Raw genomic sequence first — 20,092 nt, 5'->3', positions numbered from 1 at the left:
GTAGGTGAAGTTCGGTAGTTCATTAGGTATTCTACGGGATCATGTTATGCCTTACAGAGGGGTAAGGTGTGACAGTGGTGGTGGTGCTGGCATTACCCCGGCCATTTGTCTAATGAAATCGGCCATTTGCTGAAACATGGCCTGTGGAGGCTGAACGGGCTCTGCCTTAGCTGGTGGAGCAGGTTCTCCCATACCCCCAGTTTCAGCTGCTGCAGGTGGAGCATGACTCTCCACTTCCTCCTCAACGGCTCTCTGAGATGAAGGGTCCATATCTTATTCAAAATAAGAAAGATAAACAGATCTGCGTTAGTGTCACCTCGACTCTTACAAATGCAATGCATGGTATGGACTCAATCTAGGCCCAGAAACGCCTAAACCGTGCTCTGATACCACTAAATGTGACACCCCTTACCCGTGTACAGTGTACCCGAGTAAGTAATGTCACACGGTGTACCGGCACACTCTAATATACCTTAATTAATTTATATCAAGCTTTTGCATATAATTTATGAAATATACTTTATTTAAGCCATTTGTCAAAATTATTATTTATTTGAGGTTCCGAAAATTTTATAGAAAATCCGGCAGAGTACCGGCTAAAAATGGAGAAAACAGTTCTTCGGAACCTGTTAAAAACACTTCCAAATAATTTCCACACAATCCCAACTTCAATTCATCAATAGAGTCTCAACAATTTTTCAATTTCAGGTCTCAACAACCTTTTCATTTCTCAAAACATCCCTTTCTCAGGGTTCTCATATATAAACAACAATTAAATACTCAGATTACTTCCATACATAACCATAAATCTTTATTATTTACATGAACCTCAAATACATTACATAAATCCCAAATACATATGAGAAAATAAAAATTTAATTACAAAATGACAAAATACCATCTAGTGTCCTGACAATGCACTGCAGGTGACGAGGTGACACGGACACTGTGCAGAACTGCAGGATGGACTCACCCAGCCTGCGGTCTACTGGGCTCACGATCTGTATCTCTAGAACCTACACGTGGCAAAAGCAACGCGCTAAGCAATAATGCTTAGTGGTGCAATAATATAATAAAAGAAAATAGCAAGGAATTAAATGTGTAGTGAATGTATATGGTTTATTTGTTTGGTATTTGTATATCATTTACTTTGTCCACTTTTATTCATTTGGTTACCCCAAGTAACCTACACTAGACGCATCGGATCGATAACGTAACCGCATCGGGTATCTAGTACCTCGCCGTCACACCATCGGTCACATATGCATCTCCCAGTGCAATGTAATGCCTACCAAGTCAGAATAATCTCGCACAAGGCCAAATCTCAATGCAAGGTCGAATGGCCAAAAGCCATGAAATCACGTAATAGCATATTGCCATGTGCGATCGCTAATCGAACCCTATTAGCATGCCAAACTATCCAAACCAATCATGTTAGGTATACTAGGGCATTTGAAACTTTTAAATTCTTCAATTTGTGCATTTCAAGTTTTGATGTCACTATTCACCTCATTGGTCAACAAAAATGTTGACTTTTGGATAGAAAATAGGTGTATTGGTTTTAACACCCCAAACATACCACATTTTGTATTTAAAACTTGTTGGAATTGATTGCCATTTCCATTTCTCAACTTAATTCTAAGAGGGCAGAAATTTCAGTTTTTGAGACCCAACTTTACTGTTCCATTGGGCCCTGTTGCAGTGGGAATTTGAGGAAATGACAAACATGAAAGTTGTTCCTTATTTTGTCTAGTTGAATTTCATTTTTCGAATCACTCCATTTGGAGTTTTTTAGCTCTAGATATGGTCCAAAAACCACAGCTGGCCGGATTGCCAATCTGCAGAATTGACCATATCTACAGTAACATAAACAGTAACTAGAGTCACTTGGTTGGATGGGTTCTGGCCATAATTTGGGGTGGATTCCTTCATGAAAGTTGTTTGTCTATGTCTTAACTTGTTGCTGTAACAATTTCAGGTCAATTGACCAAATCTACAGTGAGTTATGGCCAAATGAACAGTTACTGTTCATTTGGTCATTCTGCAGAATCAGTTGCAGGGTATCCGGATTGGGGCCAAGTTTTGGTCCTCTTGCTTTGGTCTTTTGGGCATGGTTTCTTCAGCAAAAATGTGCCATTATAAGCCTAGTTTCATGTCCAATTGGCCAAACACCAATTGGACTAACACAGCCAAAGTTATGGCAGTCCAAATGGACTGAATTTTCAGTCCCTCTGCTGCTGTCCTAGGGCAGCCTACATCTTCACTTTGCAATCCTATTTTTCAGTCCAAATTGTGCTCAACTTACCTAAAATAGTCACTTATTGACCATTAGAGTGTTCATTAACAGTTTGATAAGTCAAGTCAATTTTTACTTCTCAAAACCCTAATGTCCCATTCAATTTACCCATAAACCTTAATTAGCACACTAGTTCAACATCCATGCATATTCATACCTTAAAAATCATTTCTATCCACTCTAAATTCATCAAAACAATCAAACTCATCCTTCCTTAGGGCTGCCGAAAATTTGAAGATGCCCTAACATATATAATTTACTTCATTTTCTTACAATTTCTTAACTTAAAATGATGCTCTAACAAGGATTAAAGGAGTGAGAGTGAAAGTATAGCACTAACCTTGAATAGGGCAGATTTTTCCCAACTCTAAACTTCACTTTCTTTCCTCTTCTTGGCTGCCAAAAGCTTGTGTAAGGTGTGGAGTAAAATTTTAATGAAGAGAGGTTAGGGTTTTGTGGTGAAATAAAGTAGAAATCAAGCTTGAGAAGTGAGGTTTAATGGAGGTTGAGAGAGGGAGAGAGAGGCTGCCGTTTGATGAAGGAAGAAGAACAGAATTTTTGTTTCAATTTTGCCTCATTTTCCCTTTTTAATGAAATTGCTTGATTGTCATTGGTGGAGAGAAAGTTTAATGACATCATGTGATGTCAAAAGTCCCATTTTTTTCATTTTTCTTTTCTTTTCTTTTCTACTTGATTTCAATTCAATTTTTAGTAATGTTTATTCATATTTTATGTCATATTAATTATTTACTCAACTGGACAAGTCGGCCAAAAATCACCTCTGAAGGCGAAATGACCAAAATGCCCTCCGTTTGGCTTAACGGGTCAAAATTGTCTGTAACGATTGAAAAATTTTTCTAGGTATTTTCTTGGCATTCTAATGCCATAGGAACCTCAATGACCCTTCTCTGAGGTCCCAAAAATTATTTTATAATTTTTCCCCCGGGTCTAGGGCTCCTCGTTGCGAGAACCGCAACTTCCCTCTGGTTACCCTTCGCTAGGGCACCGGCTCGTTTAACTTGTTTGTATTTTATTTCTAAAATTTTTACTAAATTTTTCTTATCAATATTTGAGTTAATTATGGTTCCTCACTTTAGTTTAAATATTTTTTCGGACATTCTAGCTGTCCGGATCGACACCGGTCACCGGAACAGTAGGATGTACGGAGTAGTTACCGGGAGGGTGTTACAAGAATTTTTCAAGCTCAAATTACAACAATTCAATCACCTAACTTAGCTCATTTACATGTCCAACCTCACACCATCATACATATACACAAGCTGCAATAACAAGTACCACAATTCAACATTAATATTCCATAAACCAAACATGAAATAACATTTTTATGGTTCACCAAATCAAGCTACCGATTCATACACCTCCCTCCATTAATTTCCAAGCTTCCAAATTCAAGTACACATTCACATATACTAAGTATACATCACCCAAATTAATTCCTACACACATAAACATTTAATCAACCCTTTAATCTACCATTTACAAGCAAGAATAAACTGTCGTCAAGGAGTTTCCATGGCTGCCAAAAGTACACATCTCCTTTTAAACATCAAACCTCAAAAATCTCTCCACAATTCAAGTACCCATAACATCCTTACAAACTTTAATGAAACAATAATAAAAAACACAAACTTACCACTTTGGAAATTCTTCAAAACCTCACCAAAACTTCTTAAAATTGCTATCAAATTCTTCCTTGCAAGGTGAGGATAAACTTTAATGAAGACAAGTGTGGGAAAAGATGGCTTGATCATGGAGTTTTAATGGCTTAAAGGTGGGCAGCCATGGGAGAGTTTTTGAGAGTTTCCATTCGGCTAATTGAACTTTTCAAGTGAAGAAGATGGATTGCAGATTGTGAGTGGATATTTCTGTCCACTTATGATATAATATGTTGTATAATGGTCCACTAACATAGTTTAATAATAAATAAATGTTAAAATTTCCATATTCCCATATTAAGCTCTTAATTTTTGCTAATTGAATTAGGTACCACCAATTTAATTTTTCATGATATTTTCCAAGTGTAATATCATGTATTTTTAATGGACATTTAGGTCAAAAGACAACTCGGGGTGTCAAATGACCATAATGCCCCTGTTCGTGTTGCATTCCCGATTTTTCGGTAACATCGGGTTTTATCCGTTTTTCGATTTCTCACTTTTCTTTGTTCTAATTAATTAATTTTTCTTTGATATTTCTAATGGTATTTATACTTCAATAGACATTTATTTAAGTCCTAAAAATATTTTTCAGGGTTACCCACGGTCCAGGGCTAGTTAACGGTCCACGCCGCAACTTCTCGGTGTGGTCACCCATCGCTAGGGTTCTCGGCTCGCTTAACTTGGTTATATTTCATTGCTATTATTTTTTTCTTTGTTTTTCTTGTGTTTTCTTTTCTTGTATTTCATTATTTTATGTCTCTGCACTCATATCTAAGTGTAGTTCTAGGCATCCTAACTGTCCGGACAACACTGGTCACTGGAACAGTAGAACGCACTACTGAACATAGGGGTGTTACAATGATCAAGCACTCATCTCATGCTATGGGTAGCTCCTAACCACTTTGTTTCAAGTAATTTCATCAAACCCTAACTACCCTAAGCTGCCAAAATTTTAGGGATGCACACACACAAATTTTTATTTTGTTTTCTTACACTTCCCATTTATTTCAAGGTATTAAACATGGCTTAAGTAAAAGAAATAAAAGATTGGAAACTAACCTCTTTTGCTCACTCTTCCAAGTCTCCAAAACTTCCTTCTTTCTTCTTCTTTTTGCTGGCTAGAGGATGTTCAAGTTGCAAGATCAATTTTTTGTGAAGCAAGTTTGTGGTTTTAAGGTGAGATGAGGTGGGATTTGGGAGCTTACTCAAGCTTCCATGGAGGTTGGGTTGGGGTAAGGTTTATGGCTGGTCTGGTTTTGGGGAAGAAACATATTGCTTTTTGTTTATTTTTACCTCATTTTACCTCTTTTTAATTGGTTTTTAATAGCTTGTTCAATTGTGATTGGTGGGAGCACTTTTAATGACATCATATGATGTCATAATTCCCTATTTCTTTCATTTTTCTTTCCTTTTCTTTTCTACTCATTTTCAATTTAATTTTTAGCAATATTTATTCACATTTTATGTCATAATAATTATTTACTTAACTAGACAAGTCGGCCAAAAATCATTTCTGAAGACGAAATGACCAAAATGCCCTCCGTTTGGCTTAACAGACTAAAATTGTCTGTATCGATTGAAAAATTTTTCTAAGCATTTTCTTGATATTCTAATGCCATAAAAACCTCAATGACTCTTTCCTGGAGTCCCAAAAATTATTTTATGAATTTTCTCCCCGGTTTAGGTCTCCTAGTTGCGAGAACCGCAATTTTCCACTAGGTTACCCATCGCTAGGGCACCGGCTCATTTAACTTGGTTGTATTTTATTTCTAAAATTTTTCTTAGATTTTTCTTACTATTATTTGAGTTATTTATGATTCCTCACTCTAGTCTAAATATTTTTCCAGACGTTCTAGCTGTTCGGACCGATATCGATCACCGAAACAGTAGAATGTACGGAATAGCTACAGTGAGGGTGTTACAAATTAACTACTAATAATCTTAGGGCATATATTAGTCATATTGCATCTGCCTGTCACCAACTACTTGAAATCCATGATATGTTTATACTCCACTTCTTGCCTTGGTGAAGGCTGCTGCTGCTGTAAAGGATGTGCCCAATGCCCCATCATCTCAATAGTCCATTAAAATCCCATCAATACAGTTGTCAATAGATCCACCTAACTAAGGGCTATATGTGGCTGTATTAGCATTTTAGGCTAAGGTTGCTCCTCAACTTAGGTAGCTTTTCTAGGCCTACCATGCTATTTAAAAGCTAACACTATATCATGCGTGGATACCTCATTTTGAGCATTTGGCTTCTCTACTACAATAGGGTGTAACACCCCTATTTGCATAGCCTGGTATATTTCACTATTCCGGTGACTGGTGTTGGTTCGAATAATTAAGGAAATTAGAACCACACTTAAGACAACTAGATAATCCTTGAACACAAATAATTAGTAATTGTCAATTAGTTAAGTATAAATAAGAAAAACAGAACACAAGAAGTTAAATGAGCTGAGAGTCACAGCGATGGGTGACTTTCTTGGGAAGGATTACGAAGTTGATTTAAACTCAAATTTCGAACCATAAAATGTGATGCCACGGTCCTTAGAACTATTGCGAACACAGTGGAAAAGAGAAAATCACGAAAAAGAATTTTTAAGCCAGTCAAATAATTAGGTCAGGAATTCGAAAGAAATATTAAATTATTTGCAAATCGGGTCGAACCGACAAGAGGCAATTTGGTTAATTGACCTTGAGAGCTGACTCCTGACCTAACTGTCAAATAAAATCGGAGAAAAAAAATTTCAGAATCGGGAATTAAATTAAAGAAAAAGGTGAAAGGTGAATGACATCATGTATGACCTCATGCATGATGCAATAACTATTATAATTAATAAATTTATTCAATTTAAATTGTGGTCTTCCATAAAGGATAAAAATCATAAAATAAAGAAAAAAAAATAAAAGAGAGTCATCTTCATCCCTAGCCGTGAACCCACCTCTCTCACCTCTCCCTCTCCACAAGCTCATTTTTTAGCTTGGATATTATAAAATTTCACCATAGAAAAGTAAGCCACCATAGTTAAAACTTAGTTTGGCAACTAGAAGAGGAGCTTGAAGAAGAAAGAAAAAAGAAAGGAAGGGATTGCAAGGGAAAGAAATTCTGCATAAGGTTAGTAAGTAAACTTGACATTTTTATTTTAATTATTGTGTTTGTAGCTTAACTAACTTAGAATTATGCTTAAAATGAAATAAAAATAATTATTGGAGGACTAGAAATAAATTTAGCTAGTTAGGGTTTGCTATAGATATGCTTGTGTTTTGATTGAATTCAATATGTTAGGAAGCTTAATTGAATGTGGAAGTGATGTTGGTATGCTTAGAATTGATTAAATGTAATAAATATGTGAATTAGGGTTTTGGCACCTAGGGTTTGGAAGACAAAAATGTGAGAATTTATTAAATGGTGTGGTTGACCTTGTTTGAGATGAGAAATGGTCATTTGTAACCAATTGAGGTATGTTGGAAGTGTTGGAAGTGAGAGGAGATTCGGATTGAATGTGGGCAGTATGCAGATAGCAGGACCAAGGTCCTTTTCAGGACCAAAACTATAAATTTACAAGCCCAATTGGTGTGAGACCAAATGGGAATGAAACTAGACACAAAATGACACATTTTTCATTCAGGAATCATGCCCAAAAAAGTGACTAAAACCTAGTGAACAAATTGACCGAATCCGGATTAGGCAATCTGACCTGTACCAAAAATGACCAAATGAACAATGTTTGTTCATTTGGTCATAACTTGGGCTAGGCAGGTCTAAATGACCTAAAATTTTACCAGTGGAAAGTTGAGATATAGACCTAAAATTTTCATGAAGAACACAAACCCAAATTATGCCCTTAACCAAGTCATTTAGCCACCTAAAATTGGTGACCTAAAACTGCCAGAACCAGAATTTGCCCAGAAAATCTGGGTTAAGTCCAATCTGGCAGCCATGATTCAAATAGCTATAACTTGAGCTACAAAACTCTAATTGGAGTGATTCAAAAAGGAGAACAAAGCTAAGACAATAGCAAACATTTTCTATGAAGAAAATTTCGCCAAATTCTAACAGCAAAATGACCAATGGAACAGTGTAACATAAGACACCAAAACTGAAAATTTGCAAATTTACCTAAAAGACTTAAGTTTTGAGAAAACAACCAAAACCAACAAAATTGGTGACCACAATGTGGCATGTGAGTATAGTTGGAATTCCCATACCTATTAAGCCTTAGAAAGTCAACAAATTGACTTGAATAGTATCACACCCTACCCCTCCATAAGGCATAACATGATCACGTAGTATACCTAATGAATTACCAACTTCGTCTACTGATAACCCATTAAATACACTACAAGGGATTTTAAAACTTTTCTTACTTCTTTTTACAGTGGTGAGCACTATTGACAGGTGTTAAAAATTCTTTTAACTGAAGTGAAACCAAATAACACATTTTAAGTATTAACAATTTCTGTAAAAATTTTGGCAGAGTGCCATCTGTATTTTGAATAAAACAATTCTTCAAAAACCTGTAAAAAGCACTTCAAATATATAATTCCTCAATCCCAAACTCCAATAACAATTCAACACAATAATTTTCCCAACATTATCAACTCAGTTCAACAATCAATTTTCCAGTGTTTCCCAAAAGCTGAGATAAGATAAATTTATCACAATACTTTTACAAGCCAAAATAATTTACTATTTTAGTTTACAACTGCTCAAGATCAATTACAATATATATACATACAGTGCAAATACATTGCAACAAAAACTATAAAATATGGTATACTCAATATACCCAGTGAATTCTCAAAATGTAGCACAAGTAGCCTACTCTGCTGCTCTGTTCGTCTGTCTACATGCGACAGCAATAAAAAAGCTATCACTGAGTAAAATTTACTCAGTGGTGCACAATAACAATTTAAAATGTGGTATGTAAAACTTTTATTGACAATTTACAATCCAAACAATTCACACTTTTTCAAAACTCATATAACACAAATTTAATTAAACAATTTAATAACACAGTGTTGCCAATCGATAACACAATTTAGGTCATGACACAAACTTTTCCGAACATGCCGTGTTGTACACCACGGCGAGGCACACTCACCCCACTAATCGAAATCAATGAGGGAAGTAGCTAGCTAGATAATAAGTACTCATCCACACTCACCTCAGACTGGTAAGTCAAAGAGGGAGGAATATTGTCACACCTTACCCCTCTGTAAGGCATAACATGATCTTGTAGAATACCTAATGAATTACCACACTTCACCTATCGATAACTCATTAAGTACCCTACAAGAAATTTTAAAATAATTTTCTTACTTTTGATAAGTGGTGAGCATTTTCTAATAGGTATTAAAATCATTCATTCAAAGTTGAAACTAGTTAAAATTTTTGGCCCATTTTATTTTTCCGCAAATTTTATAAAAATTTCGGCAGAGTGCTATCTGTATTTTGAGAAAACAGTTCTTCAAATACTTGTAAAAAGCACTTTCAATTATTTATTTCAACCACTTCTTCAATTTCACAATCAATCTCAACCAATTTCTCATATTTCAAAATTCAACAATCATTATTTCTCAATTTCCAAAAATTCCAATAATCATAAAAATACTATCAATCAATTTCATTCAAATTAAAATAAAATATTTCCATTCATATTTCATTAAAGATAAAATAATTTATATACATCATTACAAAAATTTACACTAAGAGAAATTCAAAATAAAATTTATTACAAACTTTATACCAGCTGCTCAAGACCAATTTTACATGTCTATACATTTATGTACATTACATACATCAAAATAAATATTTACAGTTGGGGTATAACTTATACCTGATATAACTTCAAGGTAAGTCGCTCCACAATCCTCAGCAGCTCACTCTGCTGCTCTTCTAGTCTCTATATCTGTGACAGCAATAATAGCCATCGCTGAGTACTAGGACTCAGTGGTGTACAACATACTAAAATAATTTTTATGCAGAATTTAAATTACATTTATTCAAAAATTGGACTGAACATGAGAATTAAATACAAAACATGAATTATGAGATTTTAATCCAAACAAGTTCATTTCGAAGTGTGAAAACACATTTCATGAAACCCACAGTTATATCATGCCATTCGAAACAAATATAATCTCAATAGCAATAGGCTAAGGAGAAGTCACATCACAAAGCTAGCTAGCTCAAATATATGGATATCCATTCAATTTCTTTTTCTACTAGCACACACCTCAACACTTCAGCCAGAGAAGGAATCAAAATTTGAAACTGATTATCCCCACTAGTCATGCTAGTGAGGTGTTTAAATATGTGGTCATGACACCGTGGTTTCAAAACTTATCTTAACAATTTACTAAACATTGCCATTTCAAATATACTCAAACAACTTTCAATAATTTACATCAAAAACATCATAAATATTTCATCATAGTAATGTCATAATTCAATATTTCAAATTATTAAAAAAAAAAAAATATACAAAAGATAATTTACAAAAATTATACATTGTGCACAAACCTTATACAAGTCGCCTCTTGGCCTTGACTCGATTCCTCGGGTTCTTTTTCGGTGTTCTTTTCCCCTGAAACACATAGTTTCACAATGTTTCAGTATCATAACTTAGCATAAATCCAAAAATAAATTTAAATTCACTTTTACCTAGCTCTAATGTGCTAAACTTGACGTTCTTTAAATTGTGTTTTGGGGTTACTATTCACAACACTAATCAAGTCAATTTATTGACTTTTTAAGGCTTAATAGGTATAGGAATTCCAAATTCACCCACATACCACATTTTGGTCACTAAATTTGTTGGTTTTGGTTGTTTACTCAAATTCTAAGTCTTTTAGGCAAATTTGCAAATTTTCAGTTTTGATATCTTAAGTTGCACTGTTCCATTGGTCATTTTTCTGTTAGAATTTGGCAAAACTTCCTTCATAGAAAATGTTCCCTATTTTCTTAACTTTATTCTCCCTTTTGAATTACTTCAATTGGAGTTTTGTAGCTCAAGTTATAGCCATTTGAATCATGGCTACCGGATTGGTCTTAACCCAGATTTCTGGGCAAATTTTGGTTCTGGCAGTTTTAGGTCACCAATTTTGGGTGGCCAAATGACTTAGTTAATGACATAATTTGGGTTTATGTTCTTCATGAAAGTTTTAGGTCTATATCTCATCTGTTCACTAGTAAAATTTCAGGTCATTTAGACCTGCCTAGCTCAGGTTATGGCCAAATGAACAAACACTGTTCATTTGGTCAGTTTGTACAGGTCAGACTGAGAATTTCCGGATTTGGTCAATTTGTTCACTAGGTTTTGGTCACTTTTTGGGCATGCTTCCTAAATGAAAATTGTGTCATTTTGTGTCTATTTTCATTCCCAATTGGTCTTATACCAATTGAATTTGTAAATTTTCAGTTTTGGTCCCTCGAAGGGACCTTGGTCCTGCTGCCTATAGCATGACCAAATTGAATTCGAATTTAACCTCAATTCAAACACTTCCAACACACTTCATTTGGTCACAAATGACCATTGCTCACTTCAAACTAGGTGAAACACATCATTTCACCATTTCTCCAAATTTTGTCTCCTAAACCGTAAGTGCAAAACCCTAATTCACACTAATTGTTACATTTGATTGATTCAACACATCTTAACATACTCTTACATCTCATTCAAGCATTCTAACAAGTTTAATGCAATCAAACTCATGCAATTCATCCCCCTTCATAGGCTGGCTGAAATTCCCTTTGGTCCTTCACAATTGTTTTTATTTCATTTTAAGTTTATTTCTAAGTTTGTTAAGCTATAAACACAATTAATTCAACTAGAAAATCAAATTTAGTTTACTAACCTTAGTGCAGAATTTTCTTTCCCTTCAAACCTCTTCCTTTCTTCTTTTTTTTGTTGTCAAGTCCTCTATCAAAGCTTGAAATCAAGGTTTAATGTTGGAGGTTTAACTTTCTATGGTGGAATTGTGGGTTTGATCAAGCTCAAAATGAGCTTTAATGGAGGTTTTGGTGAGGGAGAGGGAGAGTGAGAGTGAGGCGGCAAGGTTAGGGAAAGAAGAAGACTTTTATTTTTTTTCTTTTCTTTTCTTTTCTTTTTTATGTCTTAGGAAGACCATAAATCAAATTAAATAAATTTTTAATTATAATATTTATGGCATCATGCATGATGTCATCTCTCTTCACTTTTCATTTTCTTTTTTTATTTATTTATTTTTCTATTAGTTCTTTAATTTAATTCCCGACTCCGAAATTTTCTTTTCTCCGATTTTATTTGATAGTTAGGTCAGGAGTCAACTCTCGGGGTCAATTGACCAAATTGCCCCTCGCCGGTTCAACCCGGTTTGCAAATAATTCAATATTTTTTTCGGCTCCCTGACCTAATTATTTGACTGGCTTAACAATCTTTTTCATGATTTTCTCTTTTCCACTATGTTTGTAATAGTCTTAAGGACCGCGGCATCACATTTTACGGTTCAAAATTTGAGTTTAAATCGACTTCGCAGTCGTTCCCGAGAAGGTCACCCATCGCTGTGACTCTCGGCTCATTTAACTTCTTATGTTCTGCTTTTCTTATTTATACTTAACTAATTGAAAATTACTAATTATTTGTGTTCAGGGCTTATCTAGTTGTCTAAAGTGTGGTTCTAATCCCCTTAATTGTCCGGACCGACTCCGGTCACCAGAACAGTGAAATACACCAAGCTATACAAATAAGGGTATTACAAATATAATCACACTCACCCCATAAATGGAAGAAGAACATAGTAATATTGTCATGCCAAGTGTGAATCAAAACAATTCCAAATCACAATATTTAAATACTTCATACAAACCACAATTCATATTTTATCTCAAAATTTCCATTTACAAAGTAGGCAATACAATAATTTCCAATTAAGATTCCCAAAGCCAAAACAATAAAAAATTATTCATAACTCATTTATCCAAATAAGTTTTCTGGTAAAAGCAGTGAATATAAAAAGTATTGTGCACAGACACAATTTAAAACTATAATGTTCAATTAAAATTTTTAGTAGAAAATGAGAAATCAAAATTATTATGCACAAACCTGGTTTAAGTCACCTCTAGGCCTTGACTCAATGTTCCTTAAGCTTCTCAATATCCTTTTTAACTGAAACACACAATTTAAAGTGTTTCAGCACTCAATGAATTTGTTTTTAACGATAAAATCCAATATTTAAATTTTCTTGGTACTAGTCCCTTCAATTCATTTCATTAGTCAACCTATAATGTTGAACCTTAATGCACTCTAAGTGAGTCAATTCTAATGATACCAATATGTCACATTTTATAGCCCTTTAGCGTTGGTATATGTTACCAATTTCATTTCTAAGTGTATTGCATTTTATTGCAATTTATTGGATTTCGGTGTACTATTTTGACCTAGCCCGACGACCTAGTTCCCTCAGTTTTCGGGTTTCGGTCCAAACTACAAACTTGTAGGTCTATGTCTTATTGCACGCGAGGCAAAATTTTAGGTCATTCTGAGTTGTATAGTCCAAGTTATGGTCAATTTACCAATGCTGGACAGAATGCACTAAAATGGTAGGCTTAGGTCATTTTTAGGTCACTTTTGGTTCGGCTAGTTTTGGTACTTGAACTTATGCAAGCTATTTGGCTTGGTTCTGGCAATTTCTGGGCTTTGATGTCTTCATCAGAATTGTAGATCTATGTCTAAACTATTCATGGTAAAAATTTCAGGTCATTTGGACTTGTTTTGAGTAAGTTATGGCCAAAACACTAACTACTGCCAAAATGGTCAATTTTCAAGCTTTCAAGTCACTAATTCGGATTTGGTCATTTTTAAGGTTAGTTTCTAGGCAGAATTTTGGAAATATTTCTAAATGAAAGTTGGTTTATTTGGTGTCTAGTTTCACCCCCCCATTGGCCTCATACCAATTGGGTTCACAGTTTTGCACTTATGACCTAATTTAAGTGCTACCAACATACACAACCTGTACAAGACAATTACACTTCCAATTTGACATTCCTCCTCCTCCTCATGACTTCATTATTTATTTATAGCACTTCTACAAATACTAAACACAATTATAGCAAGCATATTGGGTAGAATACTCAAGTGCTCAATGCACACAATTCACCATTAAAGTCCAACATTCACATCCACCCAAATTCAATGTACATCAACACCTATTTGACATACACTTCCATAGCAATTATACAAACTGCCTACAATTCAACACCATCATATTTCATTAATAAACTTCATATTCACACACACAAATTCATGATATTATAGGCTGTCAAACATGGCAGTTTGCCAAAGCATCAAGGTCCCATTTCAAACCATTAATTCATGCACTAACATGCATATACTTGGACATTAACCTACTACCACTTCTATTTGAGTTAATCAACCTTAATTCCCATTAAATACATATAAGAATAAGTCACTAACCATGTATTTTCATGGCTGCCAAAACTAAGGTTCACCAATACTCATCATTTCCTCAATCTTTCTTAGCAATTCAACTTACCCAAAGCTTAACACAAGGATTAGTGAAGGTAAATGGAAAGATTAAGCACTAACCTCAACTTGACCTTCACAAATCCATGGAATTTCCTCTCTTTTTTGCTGCCCACATACTGCCCATGGTGTGAAGACCACTTTTAATGAAGGGAGTTTGAAGAAATATGGCTTGAATCATGGTAGATTTGAGCTTATGCATGAATGGCAATGGAGGAAGCTTGGAAGAACATTTGGCCATGGAAGAACTTGAGAAAGCAATTCAGCAAAGTGAAAAAAATGAGGAAGAAAGTGAATTTGCATGCTGTCCACTTGGTTTTATATGTCCACTAATCCCACTTAATGAAGCACTAACCATAAATTAATGATTTAATTAGTTAAAGTTCCATAATTTGCACATTTGCCTCATTTCTTTCACTATTTAAATAATGTACCACATTTTTATTTTTGATGACATTTTCAAAGTGCAATACCACTTAATTTTAATGGACATTGAGGTCAAAAGTCAACTCGGGGTGTCAAATGACCACAATGCCCTTATTCGGGTTGCATTCCCTATTTTTCAGTAATACTGAGTTTTGTCGTTTTCTCGATTTCTCGTTTTTCTTTGTACTAATTAAATAATTTTTCTTTGATATTGCTAATGACATTTATACTTCAATAAGTCTTTAATTTTGTCTCAAAACTAAATTTTGAGGGTTTCCTGCAGTCCTGGGGTCGGCTATTGCCTGCGCCGTAACTTTCCCGTGCGGTCACCCATCGCTGCGGTGCTGGCTCGTTTAACTTGGTTACATTTCATTGTTATTATTTTTTCTTTGTTTTTCTTGTATTTTCCTTTCTTGTATTTCATTATTTTATGTCTCCTCACTAATATTTAAATTTAGTTCTAGGCATCCTAACTGTCCAGACAGATACTGGTCGTTGGAACAGTAGAACGCACTATCGAACATAGGGGTGTTACAATTTTCCCCCCTTTAAAATAAATTTCGTCTGCGAAATTTTACCCAATAGCCGTCTTACAATATTCACACGTTTATTTTCTCCTTTCTATATGATTGTATAATCTTCTTTCCCTTGATTTTGTGTAAAAATTTTAACAATCTAATATAACACTTACTTTATTTGTATAACACTAATCTTTTCTTACTATCGTTCCGTCTAATATTTCGATTCATGTTCCCTTTTTGAAAGACCATTGAGGTCATATTAAAATTATTTATCTAATCATGGGTCCTTTGACCATTCTAGTCAACAATCTTACTCACATTCGTAACATTTCTTTGTTATATCTGAACCAACTATTCAAATTTTTTACTTCCACAACTCTTTTTATCTATTAATATTCTATAACTTACTTCCTTTTGTACTAAACTATAACCTTTTGATATTATAACTTTTGAGTTTTAAGTGCCTAAGTAGGATTTTGAAACTTATTTCCAACAATAAAATTCTGTCCTGGCATAACTATACCAAAACAGATGTCGTCGGCAACTATTCTCATCTTGGTGTACTATCGAGTAGTACGTAGCTCTATACAATAATCTCAAGTCAGTACTGTAATATGCAGCTTACAGCACAAACATCAAGAACATTGCATAGTTACTACGATACATTCCAAGAGATCAAACTTTCCTATATTTTATCCTTCTCGAATTCACTAATATCCGAAACTTATTCTGATTACAATATCCATTGACAATTACTAACTGTAACATCTTTGTCCTCATCTAGAGCAATTCCATTACTGTAACTTACTTTTAGATAATTGAATTTTTTTTTGTTATACGAGAGACAGTAGGAAGGCAAACAATACTGGCACTAACATAAAAGTATGCAGACCCCAGGTCAAACAATACATATATATATCTTGGTTGCTAGGTGGTTGTGAACCTCTACTGATAGGATTCTCAACTGAGCCTTCAGTAGTAGTAGGAGGTGGCCCAACTCTACAGGCACTGGTGCAGTCCTTGGCAAAGTGTCTTGTGCCTCCACAGTTATAACAGGCTCCCATGGCCTTGTAGGATACCCCACCATGATTTCTACCACATGTTTCACATTGGCGGGGAGGGTAGGAAATTCTAGTTATTTGACGACTGGACCTTGGTGGTCTCCGCCTTGATGATTCGCCTCTATTATATCCCTAAGCTCGGGACTCCTCTAATTCTTTTCTCTTCCCCAAATTACTGCTCGAGCTCTGACCCATAGGTTTCTCCCTCTTCTCTATTTCACATTGCCCTTATGGGGGTTGGGTTTGAACTTGGGCTTGGGCTGACAGATTATTAGCCATTTGTTGAAAGAAAGTGGCCATTTATGCAGTAATTCATACAGGTAAAACTGGTATAGTCGGGCCTTCAATACTTTGTGGAGCTGGGGCCTCAACTTATACTTCTGCTATCACAGACTGTTCTATTGTTTCATTTTTCTCTTTCATATCTTTTCATAGGATTTTTTATTTCCTATACAACCAACACAAGGAGATTTCCTCCTGTTAGTGCATATTTATAATGTAATATACTGTATGTATCAAACAATGACATTGAGCAGTTGTACTATGAAGAAAGAATATTCAAATTATAGGTCAAAACAGAATTTAAAAACTTGCTCTGATACCACTAAAACATGTCACACCCTACCCCTCCATAAGGCATAAAATGATCCCGTAGTATACCTAATGAATTACCAACTTCGTCTACTGATAACCCATTAAATGCACTAAAAGGGATTTTAAAACTTTTCTTACTTCTTTTTACAGTGGTAAGCACTATTGACAGGTGTTAAAAATTCTTTTAACTGAAGTGAAGCCAAATAACACATTTGAAGTATTAACAATTTCTGTAAAAATTTTAGCAGAGTGCCATCTGTATTTTGAATAAAATAGTTCTTCAAAAACCTGTAAAAAACATTTCAAATATATAATTCCTCAATCCCAAACTCCAATAACAATTCAACACAATAATTTTCTCAACATTATCAACTCAGTTCAACAATCAATTTTCCAGGGTTTCCCAAAATGTCACACCCTACCCCTCTGTAAGGCATAACATGATCCCGTAGTATACCTAATGAATTACCAACTCCGTCTACTGATAACCCATTAAGTACACTACAAGGGATTTTCAAAAACTTTTCTTACTTCTTTTACAGTGGTGAGCACTATTTACAGGTGTTAAAAACCTTTTGAATCAAGTGATAAAGCGACACATTTGACTTAATTGGAGTTTCAGAAAATTGGCAGAGTGCCATCTGTATTTTGGATAAAACAGTTCTTCAGAAAACCTGTAAAAAGCACTTCAATATGTATTTGCAAATCTCAACTCCAATATATTTCTCAACACAACATATTTCTCAATGCAAATCCATAGTGATTTTTCAAAGACTGAGATACAAGAAATATAATACAAAACTATTTAAGTAAATGAAATCTCAGATTTACATTCACGATAATTTACATTTAATTACATACCAAAATGTTTTACAAGAGTTTTTATACAACTGCTCAAATAATTTACATACATATTATTACATGCTTACATCAAAACCTATGTACATGGGTATATCTATGATATACCTGGAGCTGATCTGAATGTATCCTCAAAGCAACTTAATCACTGCCCTATGCTCACTGCGACAAAGATACAAAGCTATCACGAGTGGTGAACTTCTGGTGCACAACTATAATTTAAAACATAGTACAATATACATTGACAAATTTTACAGTAAATAATTTGAGAATCTGAATACTGATCAAATTTCACAACTCAAAATATTCATTGCCAATAATGTAAATCATTTGTATAAATAACTTGGAGCACAAAATTCAATTTATCAAATCTTGACTATCCATTTAAGTAATTCCAACAAAATCAATTACACACAAACCATAATTGAAATCACCATTCCTTACCATTCAAAAGCCATTCTCAGATCTCAAAATCATTTTGTATCTAAAAATCATAATCAGATCTCAAAAGTCATTATGCATCTCAAAAACCATGTTGTATCTCAAAATCAATCTTTATCTCACTAACTATGCAAGACTAATCCGAAGGGCCATATTCGATGTGATTCTAACTCCCTATGGTCGGGAGGTCGACCGATTCTAACTCCCTATGGTCGGGAGGTCGAATCATCGTGCATGCATACCATCACAATAATGAATCTTCCGTAAGGGCCATAACGATAAAATAAACTTAGATCTAACCTCAAATCGAGGAGAATCTAAGCCTGCACGTAACATGGTAATCAAAACACAACTCACTCCATTGTCTTCTCAACAAATGAGAGAGACGGTAATAACCTAGTCAAGCATCTATAGTGAGATATAAAACAATATCACAATCCTTTTAGCGAGCATAAATCACAATATAATTCGATTCAAAGTCAATTCCAATATCCAATAATTTTTATGCTCATCACAATTCAAATAATAAAGTTTTCATTTTTTCCATGAATATTACAATCACAATTCAAAACATATTCTATCACAATTTTCAAAAACATAATTTACTTAATCCATAACAATGCTTAGTACTTATGGAAATACCATTTCACAAAGCCAAATTCATACATACAATAACAATTTTCAATAATCATGGAATTAAATCCAATGCTTGTTAAACATAATTCATAAGAAAAATATATCATTTAATCATATGAAATATTCAAAACAAAATCGCTTAAAAACTAGTTGTGCACAAACCTCGATGATCTGCCTCGATCCGACTCGGTGTTTCCTTCCCTTTTCCCGAGTCTTTGGTAATCGAGAAACACAATTTAAAGTGTTTCAAGACTAATTTAAATCGCTCTATCGATGGTGTTTGGTAAATAATGCACCGAACTCAATTATTCACTTAATCGCCTAATATACCGACCCTCGCTATGCTTTTAGGTAAAATAGGTTTTAGTGTCCTAAAAAGGTCAAATATGATAGGGATTTAGGTTTGGTAAGAATTACCAAAGTCATTTCCTTACTTAGTGCATTTTAATGCAAATTCTTTGGATTCAGGACATGGTTTGACCTAACCGACGATCTAGTTCCTCGGTTTTCGGTCTCGGTCGAAACTACAAACTTGTAGATTTAGGTCTTATGGACCCGGTGCAAAATTTTAGGTCAATCCGAGTTAAGTAGACCAAATTATGGTCATTACACTCTTGCTGGTCAAATGGTACCATTTTAGGTCAATTTTAGGTCAAATTGGTCAATTCTGGTTCGGCCAGTTTTTGGACCCGAACTTGTGCAAGTTGTTTGACTTGCTTATGGTCATTTCTGGGCTTTGGTGTCTTCATAAGACTTGTAGGTATGGGTCTTAACTATTCTTGGTCAAAATTTCAGGTCAATTGGACCTGGTTTGAGTGAGTTATGGCCTAAACACTCACTGCTGCCCAATTGGTCATTTTTCAGGTCCTAATTGCACCTAATCCGAATTGGTCATTTTTTAGGTCACCTTGCAAGCAGAATTTTGGCATGGTTTCTCAATGAAAGTTGGCACATTTTGTGCCTAGTTTCACCTCAAATTGGTCTCATACCAATTGAGGTTACACATTCAAGGTTATAGGCTAAAATATACACTGCCCTCAATATGCAT

The sequence above is a fragment of the Hevea brasiliensis genome, chromosome 1 (assembly GCF_030052815.1).
Source record: "Hevea brasiliensis isolate MT/VB/25A 57/8 chromosome 1, ASM3005281v1, whole genome shotgun sequence".
In the NCBI taxonomy this organism is placed as follows: domain Eukaryota; kingdom Viridiplantae; phylum Streptophyta; class Magnoliopsida; order Malpighiales; family Euphorbiaceae; genus Hevea; species Hevea brasiliensis.
Note: the sequence above shows the minus strand (reverse complement) of the source record.